Source organism: Mobula birostris, chromosome 8 (assembly GCF_030028105.1).
Source record: "Mobula birostris isolate sMobBir1 chromosome 8, sMobBir1.hap1, whole genome shotgun sequence".
NCBI classification, from domain to species: Eukaryota; Metazoa; Chordata; class Chondrichthyes; order Myliobatiformes; family Myliobatidae; genus Mobula; species Mobula birostris.
Genome location: NC_092377.1, coordinates 21,792,253 through 21,816,569, shown reverse-complemented (window position 1 = coordinate 21,816,569; position 24,317 = coordinate 21,792,253).

Sequence of the window (24,317 nt, the reverse complement as noted above, 5' to 3'; positions counted from 1 at the left end):
CATCTGTTGGCTTCGAAAGCTGCTGTTCCTTCTCGGATGATGGCTTGCCAGAGTTTCCTGTCCTTGGCATTGGTTTCCCAATTGTTGATGTCGATGTTACATTTCTTCATGTTGGCTTTAGTTGGTTCTTAGTTGGTTCTTGATGATGTAGGCTTCAATGCTTGTTGTTTTTGCTTCATTTAGCGCACTGACTTTGATTCTTCTATCTTCCCAGCTGATATTTAAGATGTTTCCAAGACAGCGTTGATGGAACTTTTCAAGTGCTTTCAGATGTCGTCGGTATGTTGTCCAGGTTTCTGATGCATACAGGAGTGTTGGGATTACCACTGCTTTGTACACTAACATTTTGGTGTCTGTTCGGATGTCACGATCATGAAAGACTCTTGTTCAGAGAAGTCCAAAAGCTGTTCCAGTGCATTTAAGAAGATGTTGGATCTCATCATTAAGGTCGACATTGGAGGAGAGGTGACTTCCAAGGTACGGAAAGTGGTCATGTTTTCCAGGGTTGTTTCGCCACATTGAATTGATGGTTCTATCTGATTTGTCTCAATTGGTGACGGTTGATAGATGATCTGAGTCTTCTTGGAATTGATGGTAAGTCCAAGTTTCGTGTATGCACAGTTGAAGGCAGTCGGAATCTGTTGTAGGTGGTTTTCTGAAAGAGCTGCGACACTGTTGTCATCTGCGTATTGGAACTCGATGAGGGAACTCGTGGATGTCTTCATTTTGGACTTGAGACGGGCAAGATTGAGACGGACTGGTGAGGAAGGAGGAGATGATGGCGGCGCGATGCAGCGCGCGCGGCCGTTACATATTGATATGTGTAACCAGGGGGCCATGCACAATCTGGATTTGATGGGGACAGCCATGAGAAAGCACAGAGGAACATCTGGAGAAACTTCTGAAATGTCTGCTTCGCTGCCACTACTACTGTGTGATCGAGAATCTCCGGAGATGAAGACCCCAAATCCTCCGCCTTGCGTATCGCCTGTTGCCGGGGCCGGGGTTGAAACACTTGGCAGGGATGGTGCTCGGTGCTCGGTGTCAAAGAGCTGGTCAGAGGCTCGGAGTTTTTAGACGGACTCAGATTCGGACTGTGGTCGGATGCTTCCGGGATGCTGCATTGGCAAGTTGGCGGCGCTGGAGGTTTACCGTCTGCGTGAGATGATGGGACTTTCGAGAGACTTTGAGACTTTTACTGTGCCATGGTCTGTTCTTATCAAATTACGGTATTGCTTTGCACTGTTGTAACTATATGTTGTAATTATGTAGGTTTTGTTTGTTTTTAAGTGGGTTTGTCATGTGTTTTCGTGATATCATTCTGGAAAAACATTTTTATCATTTCTTAATGCATGCATTACTAAATGACAATAAAAGGGGACTGTGTGTCCTCATAATCATAATAATAATAATAAGATTGAAAAGTCTGCCATCTGTTCTGTAGACAATTTCGATTCCTGGGGGTAGGTCGTCCTTGATAATGTGGGTGATTGTTGCAATGAAGATGGTGAACAAAGTTGGGGCAATCACGCATCCCTGTTTTACTCCTGATCTAACTTGAAAAGGCTCACAGTTACTATTGCTGACCATGACTGTGGCAAGCATGCCATCGTGGAGGAGTCTCAGGATTCGAATGTACTTTTCAGGGCATCGATAGGTGGATAGGACATCCCATAGGAGTTCCCTTGATACCAAGTCAAAGGCTTTGGTGAGGTCGATGAATGCCATGTACAAAGGTTGAAGTTGTTCATGATATTTTTCTTGTAGTTGTCGCACTGTGAAGATCATGTCGATTGCTCCACATGATGGTCTAAAACCGACTTGTGTCTCCAGAAGGATCTTCTCAGCTAAAGGCTTGAGCTGGTTGTTCATGATGCGGGTGAGGATCTTTCCTGCTGTTGCCAACAGGGAAATTCCACGATAGTTTCCACATTCGGATTGATCGCCTTTCCTTTTGTAGATGGTAAAGATTGCTGAGTCTCTAAGGTCCGCTGGTACGTCTTCATTTATTCAGATCTTGATGGGAAGTTGATGCAGTTGATAATGAAGCAGGTTACCTCCAATTTTGTAGACCTCGGCTGGTATTCCATCGAGTCCAGTGGCCTTGTTGTTTCTCAAGGTTTTGATGGCTTCCATGACTTCTTTAAGTGTTGGTATTTTGCTTAGGGAGTCATCAACAGGCTGTTTTGGAATGTCGTTAATCATATTCCTGTCAAATGAGACGGTTTGATATAGAAGATCTTCAAAGTGCTCCCTCCATCTAGAATTGATGTCAGCATTGCTCTTCAGGATGGTTGAACCATCTTTGCCTTTGAGAGGGGCTTGACCGTGAGGGGATGGGCCAAAAATAGCTTTTGTTGCATTGAAAAAGCCTCGTGTGTCATTGTCGTCTGCTAGTTGTTGGATTTCCGGAGCTTTCTTCCTCCACCATTGGTTTTTCAGGTTTCGGGTACTCTTCTGGACTGTAGCCTTGCATTCCTGATAGTATTTCCTTTTGGTAGCCGATTATAGACAATAGACAATAGGCACAGGAGTAGACCATTCGGCCCTTCGAGCCAGCGCCACCATTCACTGTGATCATGGCTGATCATCCACAATCAGTATCCAGTTCCTGCCTTATCCCCATAACCTTTGATTCCACTATCTTTAAGAGCTCTATCCATCTCTTTCTTGAAAGCATCCAGAGACTTGGCCTCCACTGTTTCTGGGGCAGAGCATTCCATATATCCACCACTCTCTGGGTGAAAAAGTTTTTCCTCAACTCTGTTCTAAATGGCCTACCCCTTATTCTTAAACTGTGGCCTCTGGTTCTGGACTCACCCATCAACGGGAACATGCTTCCTGCCTCCAGCGTGTCCAATCCCTTAATAATATATGTTTCAATCAGACCCCCTCTCATCCTTCTAAATTCCAGTGTATACAAGCCCAGTCGCTCTAATCGTTCAACTTATGACAGTCCCACCATCCCAAGAATTAAACTCATGACCCTACGCTGCACTCCCTCAATAGCAAGAATGTCCTTCCTCAAATTTGGAGAGCAGACTTGTTGGTCATTTTGTAAGGTAATGAAAACTTTACTCTTTTCGTCGCTGAGTTGTTGGAGTAGTTTGTTGTTATCATCGAACCAATCCTGATGTTTTTTCATCTTGAACCCAATTGTTTCTTTGCAGGAGGTGATGATAGCATTCCAGTGTTCCATTGTTCCAGTGTTCTTCTACAGATGGTGGGATTTGTTGAGGCATTTGTTCTTGAAGATTTTGTTGGAACTTCTGTACATGGCTGATGTCTTGAAGGATGTCAACATTAAATTTCTTAATAGTGTTCTGGTTTTGGTGTTTCCTTTTTGGCCGAATCTTCATTCTCATGATGGATGAGATGAGTCAATGGTCTGTCCAGTCAGCACCAGTAACAACTCTTATTATCAGTACATCTTGTTGGTCCCGAGATCGTACGATGACGTAGTCGATGAGGTGCCAGTGTTTGGAGCATAGATGCTGCCAGGAGACTTTGTGCCTGTTTTTCTGGTGAAATAGGGTGTTTGTAATCACCAGGTTGTGTTCAGCACATTTGGTGAGGAGGAGTGTTCCATTGGCGTTGACCTTGCCAACTCTTTCCTTGCTTATTATTCCAGTCCAGAGCTTATGATCTTTCCTGACTCTGGCATTGAAGTCTCCCAAGAGAATAATCTTGTTGTTGTTGGGAACAGAGGAAAGGACGTGGTCAAGTTGGGCGTAGAAGTTCATCTTTACTTCATCTTCAGTGTCCAGAGTTGGAGCATAGGCGCTGATGATGGTGGTGTGTTGGTTCTTGACAGGTTGGATTCGCAGAGTCATGAGACGTTCGTTGATTCCCAGTGGTTGCTCTGTCAGCTTCTGAAGTAGGCTGTTTTGGATGGCAAAACCTACTCCATGGACCCTCGGTTGTTCAGGATCAAGTCCTTTCCAGAAAAAGGGATATTGACCTTGCTCTTCCTTTAGTTGCCCTTCTCCAGCTCTGCAGGTCTCACTCAGAGCAACAATGTCAAAGTTGAATTTTTGAAGTTCCTGGGCAACAAGGGCAGTTCTCCTCTCTGGTCAGTCTGATTTTGGGTTATCCATCAGAGTTCATATATTCAAAGTTCCAAATTTCATAGTTTCATTTCTCGATGTTTTTTGACCGCATAATGGTGATCCCTCTGGACACGGCTTTCCAGACAGGATGGGGTGAAGCAGACTATTTTTAGAGCACCTTTTCTAGCCCCTTCCCAGTTCAGGGTGAGCAGAGTAGATCCTAAATAGGGCTGCTCAGGTGTGAATACTGCTGCCGAACAACTTTCCTGCTTCTGTCCAAAAGTTGGGCCACTGAATCAAGTATTCACCACTTTTGTGCCAGTTCTTGACTAGGAGCTTCCAACCATCACGTTGCCTGCTCCCGTCACCCTCCCTCGATCGCTGAAAGACTTGAAGAAGTGGCCCACAGAGCAAAGATGCCTGTGCGTGTATTTGTTTAACGTGTACTTGATGTTGCACTCCAAGAAGCATACGATACTTCACAAATCAACCAACTGATTCCAGTGGCATGGAAACCACGACGATTGGAGCTGATGGATTTGTTACAGCCTTCATCCGCCTTCACAGCCATTGAGTTCGAAGTAACTTCATCCGCCTGTTCCACCGTTGAGGTCTTGGTTGGATTGTTCTTTGTCAGGGACCTCACCCTCGACCTTACCGCCTTGGGTGACTCTACCAGGAGCATAGCTCCAGACAGCATCGCTCTCAGGATCTCAGGACCACACAAGCTTCTCCACCGCAACAAGGTGACAATCCACGGAGAAATTATTAAAATATAGTAATTTTATTATATAAAAAAATCTAACCAACTACCAAGACCGAAGCTGATTAGTAAAGAAAAAGAAGAAAAAAAAATGATTAGTCATCATCTGTCCTTTAACAGCAAATCAAAGGTTTGAAAATAATTCAGAAAAGGTCCCCACAATGTTTGAAAGTCTTGACTAGAGTCAGAGATTGAACATCAAATCTTCTCTAAATTTAAACATGACGTCACATCACGTAACCAATGGGCATGAATAGGATCTTTCCGTTTAAGCAAGAGTGTCCTTCTGGCCATAAGAGAAATAAAGCCAAAATTTGCAAGTCAGATGACTCCAAAATAATATCCTTTCCTCCAACAATACCAAATAAAGCAGTCAAAGGATTAGGCTTAAAGTTTACTTTAAAAAGTATCGAGAAAGTTTGAAATACTTCTTTCCAATATTTTCCAAGACTCGGACATGTCCAAAACATACGAATGAGTGAAGCTTCTCCATTATTACATTTATCACAATACGGAGATATATCTAAATAAAAACAAGACAACTTATCCTTAGTCATATGGGCCCTATGGGCTACTTTAAATTGTAGGAGAGAGTGACGAACACATAACGATGAAGTGTTAACCAATTTAAAAATTTGATTCCAAGTTTCCTCAGAAATTGAAGTCTGTATATCTTGTTCCCAAAGAATTTTTATTTCATCTAAATGAACACTTCTCAGTCCCAGCAGCACATTATAAATAATAGATATAGATCCATTATAAAAAGGTTACAAATTAAAAATTACATCTGGTAGATTCTTATCAGGACTTTTCTGATAGCATTTTCTGAAATACAGTAGTAGATAATTTACCTTGAGAAGAAAGCTACTGATGAATCTTCCTTCACAAAGTTGCATCGTCTAATGCCATAGTAAAATAGTGATTACGTTATCAACTGGCATCCCAGAGCCTCAACAAATGGGATATTTAAATCCAAATGCTTACATAAATCTACAGTTTAAAAAAACTGGCATCAGATGTGGCAACCATGAGACTATCAGATTATCCAACATCCATCTGGTTCACCAACACTGTTCAGGGAAGGAAGCCTCACTTGATCTGTTCTGTATGTGATCTCCATTAACACTGATTGTGATGACTCCGAAAATCTTCCCTGAAATGGCACACTGGGCTACTCAGTTCATTTTAGAGTAGCAAATATGTGTGTTGCCATCATTGCCCACGCTCTGTGATTGAATGAGAAAAATAAGCAAAGGAAGTTGGGGCCCCCACCACCCAGGTCATGCTCTCTTCTCACTGCTGCCATTGTGATGAAGGTCCAGGAGTTTCTGGATCCACGCCACCAGGTTCAGGAACAGTTATTACCCCTCAACCATCAGGCTCTTGAACCAGAGAGAATAACTTCACTCAACTTCACTTGCTCCATCACTGAAATGTTCCCACAACCTATGGACACACTTTCAATGACTCTTCATCTCATGTTCTCGATATTTATTGCTTATTTATTATTATTATTATTATTATAGAAATTTTTTTTTCAACTCAAGCTGGTAAAACCTGAGGAACGGGCATAGCCAAGCATGCTCATTTCTCATTTGCTAGGAATTTCCCGCCTATTCTGATGGCTTATAAACTCTTCTCAGGCTTCCAGCCAGGTACAGATATCGATTATAACTGACGTTTCAATGACAGACTCCACCATCTTCATCAGGGATGATGCCTGGGCATGTCTATTCTGGTGGTATTTGTATCACAAAAGCCACTGGTGCAGCACGGTGGTTTTATGCCATCAAGGTCAATCCTATGGCCATTGTGAATGCAATGTTCTGCTACCACTGATTTCTCTGGGCAACTCAAACGGATTCACATTCTGTGCTCTTTGATGCAGGTTTCCACCGTGCGTTTCATCTGGCCGATATTGACTTTGATGGCACAGAACTATAGTGCTGCGCTGGTGGCTTTTGAGTCTGCCTGGTAAAGGAAGCCATTGAAATAAAACTAGAGGAAAAGAATGTTAACAAATATGAAGGTCTCGCTCTAAGTAAGAATTGGAGTTTGATTGTAAACGAGGTGGGAGAATGGATATGTGATTGGATGAGAACTAACCAATCAGGAGGGATGGATGACAGGGGTCTAAATACCATTGGACTAGACATGCCCAGGCATTATCCCTGATGAAGGTGGTAGAGTTTGTCATCAAAAAGTCGGTTAAAATCGATCCTTTACCCAGATGGAAGCCCAAGAAGAGATTATTTGTCATACATGCCGGAAAAGCACTAGATCTCTCTAATCCTGACCACAGTTTACATTCTACCAGCGACCAAATATAATCAAGTCCTTGAGATACAGCATGATGCCGTTTCCAAAGAAGAAACATCCTGATGCATTTCAAACCATAATCAGGGATGTCAACCCGGTTTGAAGAAAACACTGCCCAATTACCATCAGCATATAACCTGTAGAACCAGAGGTCCCACTGGAATACTCAGATAAGGAATGCCTACCGTTTCATGACTAGCCCACACTTAAGTAAATTAGATCACTTGGTGGTCCTTCTCCTACCTTGCGTACAGGCAGAGGCTAAAGAGCAAAGCTCCAGAGATTAGGACAACAAAGGGATGGTTGCAGGAGGCAGAGGAGTGGCTACCGGATGGATTTGAGTTGAGGCACTGGGCCATGTTCAAGAACTCATCTGTTGATCTGAATGAATTCACCATGGTTGGCATGGATTTTATTAAAACAGTTGTAAACATGTGTGTCCCCACAAAATCATTCAGAGCCTGAGGCTGATGTGTGAGCAGCCTTCAAGTGGGTGAACCATGAAAAGCATCTGGCCAAGTAGTAAAGACCTGTGCTGATCAGCTGGCTGGAGTGGTCACCAAGATCTTTAACCTCACGCTTTGGCAGTCTGAGGTACCAACCTGCTTCAAGCAGGCTTCAATTATACCGATGCCAAAGAACGTGGTAACATGCCTCAATGACTATCATCCAGTCGTGCTTACAGTGATGAGGTGGTGAAGCATTTTGAGAGGTTGGTGATGAAACATATCAACTCCTGCCTGAGAAACAACTTGGATCCACTCTGATTCGCCTACTGGAGCAACGGGTTCACAGCAGATGTTGTCGCTTTGACACTTCACTCAACCCAGGAACATCTGGACAGCAAAGATACATACATCAGTATGCTCTTTATCAACTACAGCTCAGCATTCAACACTATCATCCCCTCAAAACTAATCAATAAGCTTCATGACCTTGGCCTCAATACCTCTCTCTGTAATTGGATCCTGGATTTATTCACTTACAACATCTGCTCCACGATGTCCATCACCACAGGTGCACAACAAGGTTGTGTACCTAGCCATCCGCTCTACTCACTTTACATAAGAACATAGAAATAGGAGCAGGAATAGATCATATGGCCTGTCGAGCCTGCTCTGCCATTCAATAAGAACATGGCTGATCTGGCCATGGACACATCTCCATCTACCTGCCCATAGCCCTTAATTCCCCTACAATGCAAAAATCTATCCAAGCTTGTCTTAAGTATAATTACTGAGGTAACCTCCACTGCTTCATTGGGCAGAGAATTTCACAGATTCACCACTCTCTGGGAAAAGCAGTTCCTCCTCATCTCCGTCCTAAATCTACTCCCCTGAATCTTGAGGCTATGTCCCTTAGTTCTAGTCTCACCTACTAGTAGAAACAACTTTCTTGCCTCTCTTATCTATTCCTTTCATAATTTTGTTTCTGTAAGATCTCCTCTCATTCTTCTGAATTCCAGTAAGAACAGCCCCAGGCAACTCAAACTCTCTTCATAATCTAGCCCTCTCATCTCAGGAATCAACCTGGTGAACCTCCTCTGCACCACCTCCAAAGTCAGTATAATCCTTTCTCAAGTATGGAGACCAGAACTGCACGCAGTACTCCAGGTGCGGCCTCACCAGTAGCCTATACAGTTGCAGCTTAAACTCACTGCTCTTAAATTTGATCCTTCTAGCAATGAAGGCCAACATTCCATTTGTCTTCTTGATAGCCTGCTGCACCTGCAATAGAACTCCCATCCCTCTGCACAGCAACATGCTACAATTCTTTACCATTTAAGTAACAATCTGACCTTCCATTTTTCCTTCCAAAGTGGATGACCTTGCATTTACCAACAATGTACTCCATCTGCCAGACCCTTGCCCGCACAATTAACCTATCTATATCTCTCTGCAGACTCTCAGTATCCTCAGCACAATTTGCTTTTCCACTCAATTTAGTATCACCAGCAAACTTAGATACACTACACAGTGTTAGCTGTGAGGAGTATGCTAAGAGGATGCAGGGTGACTTGGATAGGTTAGGTGAGTGGGCAAATTCATGGCAGATGCAATTTAATGTGGATAAACGTGAGGTTATTCACTTTGGTGGCAAAAACAGGAAAACAGATTATTATCTGAATGGTGGCCGATTAGGAAAAGGGGAGGTGCAACGAGACCTGGGTGTCATTATACAACAGTCATTGAAAGTGGACATGCAGGTACAGCAGGCGGTGAAAAAGGTGAATGGTATGCTGGCATTCATAGCAAGAGGATTCGAGTACAGGAGCAGGGAGGTACTATAGCAGTTGTACAAGGCCTTGGTGAGACCACACCTGGAGTATTGTGTGCAGTTTTGGTCCCCTAATCTGAGGAAAGACATTCTTGCCATAGAGGGAGTACAAAGAAGGTTCACCAGATTGATTCCTGGGATGGCAGGACTTTCATATGATGAAAGACTGGATCGGCTAGGCTTATACTCATTGGAATTTAGAAGATTGAGGGGGAATCTTATCGAAATGCATAAAATCCTAAAGGGATTGGACAGGCTGATACAGGAAGATTGTTCCCGATGTTGGGGAAGTCCAGAACGAGGGGTCACAGTTTGAGGATAAAGGGGAAGCCTTTCAGCACCGAGATGAGGAAAAGCTTCTTCACACAGAGAGTGGTGAATCTGTGGAATTCTCTGCCACAGGAAACAGTTGAGGCCAGTTCATTAGCTATATTTAAGAGGGAGTTAGATATGGCCCTTGTGGCTAAGGAGATCGGGGGTATGGAGAGAAGGGTATGGAGTGCAGGTACAGGGTTCTGAGTTGGATGATCAGCCATGATCATACTGAATGGTGGTGCAGGCTCGAAGAGCCGAATGGCCTACCCCTGCACCTATTTTCTATGTTTCTATGTTTCTATGTTTACACTTGGTCCCCTCTTCCAGATCTTTAATGTACATCGCAAACAGTTGCGGGCCCAGCACCAACCCCTGCAGCACATCTCTCACCACTGATTGCCAACCAGAATAACACCCATGTATCCCAACTCTCTGCTTTCTATTGGTTAGCCAATCCTCTATCCATGCTAATACATCACCCCCAACTCTATGCATCCTTATCTTATGGATAAGTCTTTTATGTGGCACCTAATCGGACACCTTCTGGAAATCCAAGTAAATAACGTCCATCTGTTCCCCTCTATCCACTGCGCTCATTATATCCTCAAAGAACTCCAGTAAGTTTGTCAAACAGGACCTTCTTTTGCTGAATTCATGCTGTGTCTGCCTGGTGGATCCATTTCTTTCCAGATGCCTCGTTATTTATTCTTAAATGATAGCTTCAAGCATTTTCCCAACTACCGATGTTAAACAAACTGGTCTATAGTTACCTCTTTTTGCCTACATCCTTTTTTGAGAAGTGGTGTGACATTTGCCATCTTCCAAAACACCAGGACCTGTCCAGAGTCCAGAGAATTTTGGTAAATTATCACCAAAGCTTCTACTGGAACTTCTGTCATTTCTTTCAGTACCCTGGGATGCAATCCATCAGGACCAGGGAACTTATTTATCTTCAGGCCCACAAGTATGTTCAGCACAGCTCCAGTGCCATTTTCAAGTTGGCTGTAATTGGCCGGATCAAAGGTGGTGACAAATCAGCATATGGGAGGCAGATTGAACATCTGGCTGAGTGCTGCCATAACAACAACCTCTTACTCAATGTCAGCAAGACTGAGGAGCTGATTATGGACTTAAGGAGGAGGAAACCAGGGGTCCATGAGCCAGTCCTCATCGGAGGATCAGCAGTGGAGAAGTTCAGCAACTTTAAATTCCTCAGTTTTAGTATTTCGGAGGACCTGCCCTGAGCCTACTAAGAAAGTACGGCTGCACCTCTGCTTCCTTAGGAGTTCGCAGAGATTCAGCGTGACATCTAAAACTTTGACAAACTTCTGTAGATGTGTAGTGGAGATTATATTGTCTGTTTGCATCATGGCCTAGTATGGGAACATCATTGCCCTTGAATGGAAAATCCTACAAAAAGTAGTGGATACGTCCCAGTCCATCACGGGTAAAGCCCTCCCTACCATTGAGCACATCTGCATGCCGTGTTGTCACAGGAAAGCAGCATCCATCATCAGGGACCCCCACCACCCAGGACATGTTCTCTTCTCGCTGCTGCCATTAGGAAGAAGGTACAGGAGGCTCAGGACCTGCACCAAGCAGTTCAGGAACAGTTACTGCCCCTCAACCACCAGGCTGTTGAACCAAAGGGTATAACTTCACTCAAATTCACTTGCCTGATCATTGAAATGTTCCCACAACCTACAGATTCACTTCCAAGGACTCTTCATTTCATCATCTTGATATTTGTTGCTTATTTATTTATTATTATTACTTTTTTTGTATTTGCATGATTTGTTGTCTTTTGAACACTGGTTGAATGCCCAAGTTGGCATAGTCTTTCATTGATTCTATTACGGATGTTATTCTATTATGGACTTATTGAGAAAGCCTGCAAGAAAATGAATCTCAGGGATGTGTATGGTAACAAACATGTACTTTGATAATAAATTTACTTCGTGGTTTATTCAGTATTTAAATAGCTGTAGCTCGATATTTGTTGTGCATTATTAGCTTTTAAAACTTGCTTTGTTAATTTTACATTCCATATACTATAGGTCAGTCATTTACCTGAAAGAACAATGTCAAGTCTTGCCAAAGTGCTGTCAAATTTGTTAAAAAATATTTCCTTAGTGTTGTGCCTTTTATGATTGAAAAGGAATAAATGAGCAGTATCTAATGATACTCATTCTTGTAGTTTCTGTGGGTTTGTAGCATGCACTGTCATTCAGATGACACAAAGCTAGCAACAGAACAATCTTTTAAAGAATAACACAGATATAATGCATCATACCACCTGTATACTTGGTTCTTAAATGTACATTCACACTTGAGTGGGATATACAGTGCCTTGTAGAAGTACAGTATTCAGGCCCTTGTTCACATAAATAAGTATTACAACCAGTGATTTTTATCAATTTAACTGAGAATTTTTATTTGTGAATCACATGCTACTTTTTTCACAGTAGAACCCCAAAAAAACAGGAAAAATTGTAAAGCAGGAAAAACTAAAAGTTCAAAAACTTAAATGTCAGCAGTTCAAAAGTATTCAGCCCCCGTTTGCTCAGTAATTAGTTCTCACAGCTATTACAACCAGTAGTCTTTTTGGATAAGTCTCCGTTAGCTTTGCACAATGTGATGAGCAAGGTTTTCCCATTCTTCCTTGCAAAATTGTTCAAGCCCTGCCAGGTTAGTTGGGGAGTGACAGCGGACAGCAATCTTGAGGTTTTGCCAGAGAGGTCAGGACTCTGACTGGGCCACACAAGGACATAAATTTTCTTCATTTGAAGCCACAGCTTGGTTGCTCTGGCAGGGTGCCTTGGGTCATTGTCATGCTGAAAGACAGACTTCCTCCCCAGTTTTAGCTTTCTGCCAGAGGCTAGCAGGATTTTTATCCAGGATCTCTCTTTATTTAGCAGCATTCATCTTCCTGTCAATCCTGACCAGTTTTCCAGTCCCTGCTGCTGAAAAGCATCCACATAGCATGATGTTACCTCCACCATACTTTGCAGTAGGGATGGAGTTACCTGGCTGATGCCCAGCATTAAATTTATGCCATGCCCACCTCTAAAATAAAACATATCCTTGCCCGCAAAGGCTTTGCAAAGTGTTATTTGGAAGATACTGCAAAGATGTGAAAGAATGTCTTGTGGTCAGATGAGACTAAAGTAGAACATTTTGGCCTCAAAACTAAGTGGTACATGTAGCATAAATTGAATCTTGGCTATGTTTCACTGGGGCATCATACAATTGGACCAAAATTTTTCTCTTGTAACATATTTTGAAAATAATAGTGAATGCTAACGTACTAATGTTATATACCTTTGTGACTTGTGAACTTGTAAGTTTCAATAATTCAAGTCCAAGGACTCTCTTGTCCCTTCGAACACCAACACCTTCCAATCACTTATCATTCTGCATTTTTTTTTCCTATCAGTCTGGATTACCTCACATTACATTCTATCTGCCACATCTCCACCTATTTATTTAGTCTGTCTGTATCCAAAGCCTCTCACAGCCGACTGTCACCTGATCTTCATAGCCCCAGAGCACAGAAACAGGCCCTCAGACTTCGATTAGGCCTCAGGTTTGCGCATGCTGTTTCATCCCTGCTGCTTAGGAAGAATGATGGATGGAGAATGGGTTGCAGCAATGCCAACAGAGGCAGTGTGAAATAGAGAAATGTTCACCAGTGGTGAAAAACAGGATCATTTTCATCGGAGATAAGTAAATGAATACATGGGTTTGGTAAAAGCTATTTTTCTCCTCCTATTGAGCAAGAAATGCAGCTCAGAGTCTTCTATTTCTTCCTCTTCACCCTGCTTTGTTTTCACTGTGATTTTATGCAATGTATAATAGACAATAGACAATAGACAACAGGTGCAGGAGTAGGTCATTCAGCCCTTTGAGCCAGCACCACCATTCACTGTGATCATGGCTGATCATCCACAATCAGTATCCAGTTCCTGCCTTCTCCCCATATCCCTTCACTCCGCTATCTTTAAGAGCTCTATGTAACTCTTTCTTGAAAATTAGCAATTACTTTGAAACATTTGATAAACGACAACAAAACACATCACCTTCAACAATGATTTGTCTTCTCAGTATTGTGGTTCACCTTAATTCTGTCGCAAGCTTATATTTATGTTCTGCTGCTGTTTGAGGGTTTTTCAGGAACCGTAGCAGAGTGGGGTGCTTCCCACATAATTGTACCAACTTGTTTTTATAGATATTCTATGCCCTGTTCTCCTTCTGACAGGGAAAACAAAGTTGTCCTCACAGTTGTAGCACTGTCATTTGCTGCCTGTAAATTGAAAAGTTTATTGGGTGGAGTGTGAAACAAGCTGCCAAAATGCTTTCACTTCCTTTGGGTTGCCCCTAAGTTGAATTTCACCAGCTAGGAATCAAGTAGATTGTTTACTTCATGATCTTCCATGCTAATGATCTCAAAGAGGACTACAACCTTGTTGTGGTTTGGAGGCTTGCATGCCTCAAAAACCCGGGGAACTATGTTGGCTGGAGACAGGGCTTTGTGCATTGGCTCTTAGTAGGGTCGCCCACGCCAAATAGGTCAAAGGGTAGAGGACAGACTAAGGGTGGTCCACCAGTCCTCTGGGTTTGAGGGTTCAGATCAGGTCTAACAACCTTGACAGGTAAAACAAAATTGTTACAGGGACGGCAATAAGGAATCCTTCTACATCTGAGTGCAACGGTATTCCTGAGTTTCCACCTGGGACTTGCGTGCCTGACAGTAGTGAAAACCAAGCAGAAACTACTGACATGATGAAGAAAGCTCTGAACACCACCAGAGATGGCGAACACCACTGGTGTTACAGGCAGGTGCCGTGCCTTCTATGCAAAGGGTGCTATATGAGAATGAAAAGACTGAGCAATCAACAGTATCCGAATAACATTTTAAATTTTTATATAGGCACTTATGATACAGTTGCACAATAGATTCATTTGATAGATTCTGATTACTATTTTATAGCACTTTATACTGGCTCTGCTATCTGCCACTCCCAGAATTACTCAGTACTAAAGCACCTGGTAATAAAAAAGATACTATTTAAGATCTGCAACACACATAAAAGTTGCTGGTGAACGCAGCAGGCCAGGCAGCATCTCTAGGAAGAGGTGCAGTCGACGTTTCAGGCCGAGACCCTTCGTCAGGACCAACTGAAGGAAGAGCTGAAACGTCGACTGCACCTCTTCCTGGAGATGCTGCCTGGCCTGCTGCGTTCACCAGCAACTTTTATGTGTGTTGCTTCAATTTCCAGCATCTGCAGAATTCCTGTTGTTTGTATTTAAGATCTGGCAAGGCCAAAAGAAAATGCAAATCTATGAGAATAACTGTACTGCTTTCAAAGAGCCAGCTCAGCAAAACTGGGAGAATTTGTATGTTTTTTTATTATCTTATCCCTCATCTGTGTACTGTTCCCACAAGGTTGCAAATAGAAAATAACATTAGTATAGTCAGTACAGCAATGAACTTGATTACACCAACACACTGGACCCAGTCTACTACCTTAATTCATTTGGAGTGATCTGACCGTTGATATTAACTCATTCCAGAAATAGAAGACTGACCAATCTAACCCTCTGCAATTGGGAGCCACTTATAAATTTTACCTCATCTTAAAATACTAGAAATAAATTACATGAGATTTTAACTTATTTTGAACTTTCAACATTTGTTTTTTTTTTGTTTAAAATGGGTAGCAAGGACAAGTCAGGGAATTACAGGCTGGTCATCATCACGATAGCAATGGAGGAAGTTCTGAGGGGCAAGATCTATCAGCACTTGGATAGACAGGGTTTGATTAGGAGGAATCAGCTTGGTATTATGTATATAAAATCGTGTTTGAAGAAACATTTGGATATTTTTGAAGAGGTAAGAAAAAAGGTAAATCAGTATAGGGCAGTGGCTGTTGTCTGTTTGGACTTTAGCAACACCTTCCATAGAGTCCCACATGATAGGCTGGCCTGGAAGGTTAGGTCCTATGGAACCCAAGGAGGGCTAGTCACGTGGATTAGGAAGCAGAGGTGGTGTTGAAAGTTGTTCCTGGGAATGGAGGCCGGTCTTGGGACACTTGCTTGTTCACTATTTATAGAAATGACTTCGATGCAAGTGCATAAGGCTTGATCAGTAAGTTTACAGATACCATGAAATTAGGGGGTCCTGTTGATGGTGAAGGTTATCTACCTACCTGATCAATTAGGGGAAGTGGACCGTGGATTGGCAAAGGATTGCAATGCCAGTAAGTGTGAGATAATGCGTTTTGCAAAATCAGACTGGTGCAGGACATAGACTATTAATGATAGGGCACTGGGGAGTGTAATGCAACAGAGGAACATGTGCATAGTTTGCTGAAGGTGGTGTTACGAAAAAAGCAGGGTGGTGAGACAATATGGTTAGCATGCTGGCCTTCAACAGACAAGGCACAGATTATAGTAGCTGGGACATCAAGTTGCAGTTATATAGGTCACTGCTGAGGTCAGCCTTGGAGCACCTCATTCTGCTTTGTTCATCCTATCATAGGAAAAATGTGGTTAAACAGGGAGGAGTGCAGAAAAGATTTACAAGAATATTGTCAGGACTAGGATGCCTGAGTTAAGTGAGAAGTTGTCAGGCTAGGTCTTTATTCCTTGGTGTGTAGGAGAATGAGGTATGACCTTATACAGGTTTATGAGATCATGAGGGGCATGGATAAGGTGGAGGGCAAGTCTTTTTCCCAGGGTACAGGTGTCCAAAACAAGGGTTCAGGGTGAGAAGGGAAAGATTTAAAATTGAATTCAGGGGCAACTTTTCCTTGCAGAGGCTGGTGAGTACATGGAATGAGCTGCCAGAGGAAGTGGTTAAGGTGACAACAATACTATTATTTAAGAAGCACTTGGTTAGTTACATGGAGGGGTGGGGCTTGGAGGGATATGGTCTGAATGCAGAAAACTGGGATTAGATGGGTGGGTACCATTGTGGCATGGACTCATTGGGCCTGTACCTGTGCTATACTAATTTACAATTCTAACATTTTACTTTAGTGAATTAAAATCATTTGAATTCTTTTAAACATGTCTGATGGCAGTAAATGGTGAAAAGTCCAAAAGAGCCATCTGGTTAAAGCACTTGTGCCTATTCCAATTAAATTAAAACATTGGCATTAATCCATGGACAAATTAACTGGATTTAGTTAAAACTAAACATATACAGAAGATTATGTAGCATTTGCAGAGAGAGAAAAACAGTGTTAATGCTTCTAGAATCTATAAAGACTGAGGGAGCAAATGTGGCTGCGATAGGGTGTAACAGACTAACACTCTGTCAATAGTTCAGATGCTATGACATCATCTGTTCTTATTTGCAGTCAAATCTGGAGAATGACCTGGTGACTTACTCTCTCCCCAACTTCCCCAACAATCTGTTCTTCACTATTGTTTGGTTCTATCTTCACAATACCTTTATTACTGTAGAAAGCATTCTTCTACAGTAATAAACCTGGTATGGAAGTTGTCCTGTCCAAGACCGAAAGAAACTGCAGAAGATCGTGAACACGGCGCAGAACATCACACAAACCCATCTTCCATCCGTGGACTCACTTTACACCGCACGCTGTCGGAACAGTGCTCCTGGATAATCAAGGACATGACCCACCCAGCCAACACACTTTCTGGCCCTCTTCCCTCTGGGAGAAGGTTCAGGAGCTTGAAGACTCGTATGGCCAGATTTGGGAACAGCTTCTTTCCAACTGTGATAAGACTGCTGAACAGATCCTGACCCGGATCTGGGCCGTACCCTCCAAATATCCGGACCTGCCTCTTGGTTTTTTTTGCACTACCTTACTTCCCATTTTTCTATTTACGATTTATAATTTAAATTTTTAATATTTACTAATTTTAACTATTTTTAATATTTAATATTGTAATCCAGGGAGTGTGAAGCGCAGAATCAAATATCGCTGCAATGATTGTACGTTCTAGTACCAATTGTTCGGCGACAATAAAGTATAAAGTATTAATCCTATTTTTGATTGACCATATTAAAAAACATCTAACCCAGGAGATGAGGCAGAGTTTCTACAGTCCAAGTATTAGGAATATCATCCCACTGTCTATGGTCCCTCAGCACCAGATTTGTTCTCCACCAAAGCTTCACTCCCTGCCCAGAGCCCATAACTCACCCAGAGGCACTTTTTTTAAAAAATGAGGATTTGGACATCACGAATAAGGCTGGCACTTATTACCTACCCTTAATTACCCTGGAGGAGGTGGTGGTAAGCCTTCCTGTTGAACCATTGCAATCTGAAGACACTCAGAACTACTGAGTGGGGAAGTCCAGAGGCAGTGAGAGACTGATGATTGACTACTCCAAATCAGGATAGTTCACGATTTGAAGATGAACATGCAGGTGGTGCCTTCACCATTCTTAATGGCACGGTTCACAGGTTTGGAAAGTAACTTGAGTAAGTAACTGCAGTTCATTTTATAGGTGGTGCACTGTCCAGTCATTGTGCACAGTGGTGGAAGGCAGACCATCCGCCACTAGCATGATTTCCTAGTGACTAAACATTTTAATTCCCATTCCCATTCCGACGTGTCAGTCCATGGCCTCCTCTTCTGCCAAGATGAGGCTACACTCACAGTGCAGGAGCAACACCTTATACTCTAGCATAGAACATAGAACATAGAATAGTACAGCACAGTACAGGCCCTTCGGCCCACAATGTTGTGCTGACCCTCAAACCCTGCCTCCCATATAACCCCCCACCTTAAATTCCTCCATATACCTGTCTAGTAGTCTCTTAAGTTTCACTAGTGTATCTGCCTCTGCCACTGACTCAGGCAGTGCAATCCACGCACCAGCCACTCTCTGAGTAAAAAAAACCTTCCTCTAATATCCCCCTTGAACTTCCCACCCCTTAACTTAAAACCATGTCCTCTTGTATTGAGCAGGGGTGCCCTGGGGAAGAGGCGCTGGCTATCCACTCTATCTATTCATCTTAATATCTTGTATACCTCTATCATGTCTCCTCTCATCCTCCTTCTCTCCAAAGAGTAAAGCCCTAGCTCCCTTAATCTCTGATCATAATGCATACTCTCTAAACCAGGCAGCATCCTGGTAAATCTCCTCTGTACCCTTTCCAATGCTTCCACATCCTTCCTATAGTGAGGCGACCAGAACTGGACACAGTACTCCAAGTGTGGCCGAACCAGAGTTTTATAGAGCTGCATCTTTACCTCGCGACTCTTAAACTCTATCCCTCGACTTATGAAAGCTAACACCCCATAAGCTTTCTTAACTACCCTATCCACCTGTGAGGTAACTTTCAGGGATCTGTGGACATGTACCCCCAGATCCCTCTGCTCCTCCACACCACCAAGTATCCTGCCATTTACTTTGTACTCTGCCTTGGAGTTTGTCCTTCCAAAGTGTACCACCTCACACTTCTCCGGGTTGAACTCCATCTGCCACTTCTCAGCCCACTTCTGCATCCTATCAGTGTCTCTCTGCAATCTTCGATAATCCTCTGCACTATCCAGAACACCACCAACCTTTGTGTCATCTGCAAACTTGCCAACCCACCCTTCTATCCCCACATCCAGGTCGTTAATAAAAATCACGAAAAGTAGAGGTCCCAGAACAGATCCTTGTGGGACACCACTAGTCACAATCCTCCAATCTGAATGTACTCCCTCCACCACCACCCTCTGCCCTCTGCAGGCAAGCCAATCCTAAATCCACCTGGCCAAACTTCCCTGGATCTTGTGCCTTCTGACTTTCTGAATAAGCCAACCATGTGGAAACTTGTCAAATGCCTTACTAAGATCCATGTAGATCACATCCACTGCACTCCCTGGTCACCTCCTCAAAGAACTCTATCAGGCTTGTTAGACACGATCTGCCCTTCACAAAGCCATGCTGACTGTCCCTGATCAGACCATGATTCTCTAAATGCCCATAGATCCTATCTCTAAGAATCTTTTCCAACAGCTTTCCCACCACAGACGTAAGGCTCACTGGTCTATAATCACCAAGTTCCCTCTCACTGGTGAATACGGAAAAGAAGTATTCATTGAGGACCTTGCTCACTTCCACAGCCTCCAGGCACATCTTCCTACCTTCATCTCTAATCAATTCTACCTTCACTCCTATCATCCTTTTGTTCTTCACATAACTGAAGAATGTCTTGGGGTTTTCTTTTACCCTACTCACCAAGGCCTTCTCATGCCCCCTTCTTGCTCTCCCCAGTCCCTTCTTAAGCTCCTTTCTTGCTACCCTATATTCCTCAATAGACCCATCTGATCCTTGCTTCCTAAACCTCATGTATGCTGCCTTCTTCCACCTGACTAGATTTTCCACCTCACTTGTCACCCTTGGCTCCTTCACCCTACCATCCTTTATCTTCCTCACCAGGACAAATTTATCCCTAACATCCTGCAAGAGATCCCTAAACATCGACCACATGTCCATAGTACATTTCCCTGCAAAAACATCATCCCAATTCACACCTGCAAGTTCTAACCTTATACCCCTCATAATTTGCCCTTCCCCAATGAAAAATTTTCCTGTCCTCTCTGATTCTATCCTTTTCCATGATAATACTAATGGCCAGGGAGTGGTGGTCACTAACCCCCAGATGCTCATCCACTGAGAGATTTATGACCTGACTTGGTTCGTTAACTAATACTAAATCTAGTATGGCATTCCCCCTAGTCCGCCTGTCAACAGACTGTGACAGGAATTCGTCCTGGACACACTTAACAAACTCTGTCCCATCTGAACCATTGAAGCTAATCAGGTGCCAATCAATATTAGGGAAGTTAAAGTCACCCATGATAACAACCCTGTTATTTTTGCACCTTTCCAAAATCTGCCTCCCATCTGCTTCTCGGTATCTCTGCTGCTACCAGGGGGCCTATAGAATACTCCCAATATGAGGAGGTGGCATAACTTCCTGTTGTGGTTCAGATTACTTTAACGACATCCACCTTCCCTACCTAAGATTCATTAAAGTCATTACTACTTGTCTTCACTGTCTTAAATGCAGAACAACTCCATAACATTCAATTCCAAGAAAGAATGGGGCTCTCTGCACTGCCCCGGACTTGGTTCTGATGGAAGACAATCTTGACTAATGTCTCTTATTGTATTTGGTAGCATTCCATGAAATACTATGTTAAAGGTAAATGCAGGTTGCTATTTCAAAGTTAACATACTGCCTCAGGAATGGTGCCTACCCTGAACCTGTCAACATTATCTTTTTTAGGAATCCAAAACACATTGGCAAGTGGTTCTTTAGACTTGCTTGTTGTCCTGGTGTTTATTGACCTCTAGCAACCACCCTTGAAAAGAAAATCAAACCTGCTTGATCGAGTATTGTGCAGGTTGATGGTTGCATCCAACACCTGCAAAACCTGAAGATAAAACTTGGCAGTTTCTGTGCAGTTTATTCCATCTTCCCCCTTCCCTCTCTCCCCACCCACACAACCATTCATAAGTATGTTCAAATATTAGAAATGAAGGAATGACAATATTTGCAACAACAATGCAAATTCATTGAGTAAAGCTTACATACAGACAGACTGAAACATGTTAAAGGAGAGTTAGCATATTAACATCAAAAGGAAAAGAATGATTTTATAGACATACAGTAGGCCAGTTACACCTCCAATGGGAAGGTGATGTCTGGCTAATTCAGCATGTCTTGTTGATGCTGCCTGGCTGGTGATTAAATTGAATTCAAACTTGTATTTTCCATAATTTTACTCTTTATTATTATTTTGTCTCAGCTCAGGCTGGTAAAACCTGAGGTAGGGGCATAGACAAGCATGGTCATTTGTCAATTACTAGGAACTTTTGGACTATTCTAGTGGTGTTTATTATTGCGGCTTTCTGAAGATTCTGTGTAATATCCCAATTGTTTAATGTTGTTGTGTGTGCCTTTGGGATGACGTCAGTTGTAGATGTTACTATCAGGACAATGTATACCTGGTTTATGTTCTAAAGTCTCTCAATTTCCTCTTCTAACTCAGCTTATTTATGGTGCTTTTTACTTATTGATTTCCGTAAGTTTTGTGTGTTTAGAATGACTGTATTTATTAAACAAGTTGTTCCTGCTTGTTTATTCTGCATTATTATATACAGACGGTGTTATGGATTGTCCTAACTGTAATAACTGATTGGTCATAATATAATTTGTCGCATTTCAACTGTAAAACTGGATCAGGCTTGTATTTATAGCAAGGGATGTTAGTGGAAATAGAAGTCGTCAAGGGGCATTGACGATTCTTGGGAGGGTGGACACAGGAAACAGCACCCTAACATGAGACCTGACTGACCATTAGTAGAGCAGACACTTCCAAAGAAAAAAAAAGGATGAGGCACTGGAACACAGGGAGGACCATAGCTCTGCAAGCAGTGGGCACTCGTCAATGCGTCCAAAACTCAGAAATCTCATCCAACCTTACCAACCAAACAGACATTATTAGGGATGCATAATTAGCAACTAGGGTGCCCAACAGTTTCTCTTGACTTGCGGCCCAGAACAAGCTCATGCAATTTAACAGTTGGTAAGTCAGGTACACCCTCTCAACTTTCTCTACAGATCTACGGAAAACAGATCGTGCAACGATACAATGCTGTCTGGCCAGAACCAAGTGGTGAAATAAGACCATAAGACCATAAGACAAAGGAGCAGAAGTCGGCCATTCAGCCCATCGAGTCTGCTCCGCCATTTTATCATGAGCTGATCCATTCTCCCATTTAGTCCCACTCCCCCGCCTTCTCACCATAACCTTTGATGCCCTGGCTACTCAGATACCTATCAATCTCTGCCTTAAATACACCCAATGACTTGGCCTCCACTGCTGCCCGTGGCAACAAGTTCCATAGATTCACCACTCTCTGACTAAAAAATTTTCTTCGCATTTCTGTTCTGAATGGGCGCCCTTCAATCCTTAAGTTATGCCCTCTCGTACTAGACTCTCCCATCATGGGAAACAACTTTGCCACATCTACTCTGTCCATGCCTTTCAACATTCGAAATGTTTCTATGAGGTCTCCCCCATTCTTCTAAACTCCAAGGAATACGGTCCAAGAGCAGACAAATGTTCCTCGTATGTTAACCCTCTCATTCCTGGAATTATTGTAGTGAATCTACTCTGCACCCTCTCCAATGTCAGCACATCCTTTCTTAAATAAGGAAACCAAAACTGCCCACAGTACTCCAAGTGAGGTCTTACCAGTGCCTTATAGAGCCTCAACATCACATCCCTGCTCCTATACTCTATTCCTCTAGAAATGAATGCCAACATTGCATTTGCCTTCTTCACCACCAACTCAACCTGGAGGTTAACCTTAAGGGTATCCTGTATGAGGACTCCTAAGTCCCGTTGCATCTCTGAACTTTGAATTCTTTCCCTATTTAAATAATAGTCTGCCCGTTTATTTCTTCTGCCAAAGTGCATAACCATACACTTTCCAACATTGTATTTCATTTGCCACTTCTTTGCCCATTCCTCCAATCTATCCAAGTCTCTCTGCAGACTCTCAGTTTCCTCAGCACTACCGGCCCCTCCACCTATCTTTGTATCATCAGCAAACTTAGCCACAAAGCCATCTATTCCATAATCCAAATCGTTGATGTACAATGTAAAAAGAAGCAGCCCCAACACAGACCCCTGTGGAACACCACTGGTAACCGGCAACCAACCAGAATAGGATCCCTTTATTCCCACTCTGTTTCCTGCCAATCAGCCAACACTCTATCCACATATATAACTTTCCCATAATTCCATGGGCTCTTATCTTGTTAAGTAGCCTCATGTGTGGCACCTTGTCAAAGGCCTTCTGAAAATCCAAATATACAACATCCACTGCATCTTCCTTGACTAGCCTACTGGTAATTTCTTCAAAAAATTGTAATAGGTTTGTCAGGCAGGATTTTCCTTTAAGGAATCCATGCTGAGTTCTGCTTATCTTGTCATATGCCTCCAGGTACTCTGTAACCTCATCCTTGACAATCGACTCCAACAACTTCCCAACCACCGATGTCAAGCTAACAGGTCTATAATTTCCTTTTTGCTTCCTTGCCCCCTTCTTAAATAGCGGAGTGACATTTGCAATCTTCCAGTCCTCTGGAACCATGCCAGAATCTATCGACTTTTGAAAGATCATTGCTAATGCCTCCACAATCTCCACAGCTACTTCCTTCAGAACATGAGGGTGCATTCCATCTGGTCCAGGAGATTTATCTACCTTTAGACTATTCAGTACTTTCTCTGTCATAATTGTGACTGTGCACACTTCTCTTCCCTGCCACCCTTGAGTGTCCGGTATACTGCTGATGTCTTCCTCAGTGAAGACTGATGCAAAATACTTATTCAGTTCCTCTGCCATCTCCTTATCTCCCATTACAATTTCTCCAACATCATTTTCTATCGGTCCAATATCTACTCTCACCTGTCTTTTACTCTTTATATACTTGAAAAAGCTTTTAGTATCCTCTTTGATATTATTTGCTAGCTTCCTTTCATAGTTAATATTTTCCCTCTTAATGACCTTTTTGGTTTCCTTTTGTAAGGTTTTAAAAACTTCC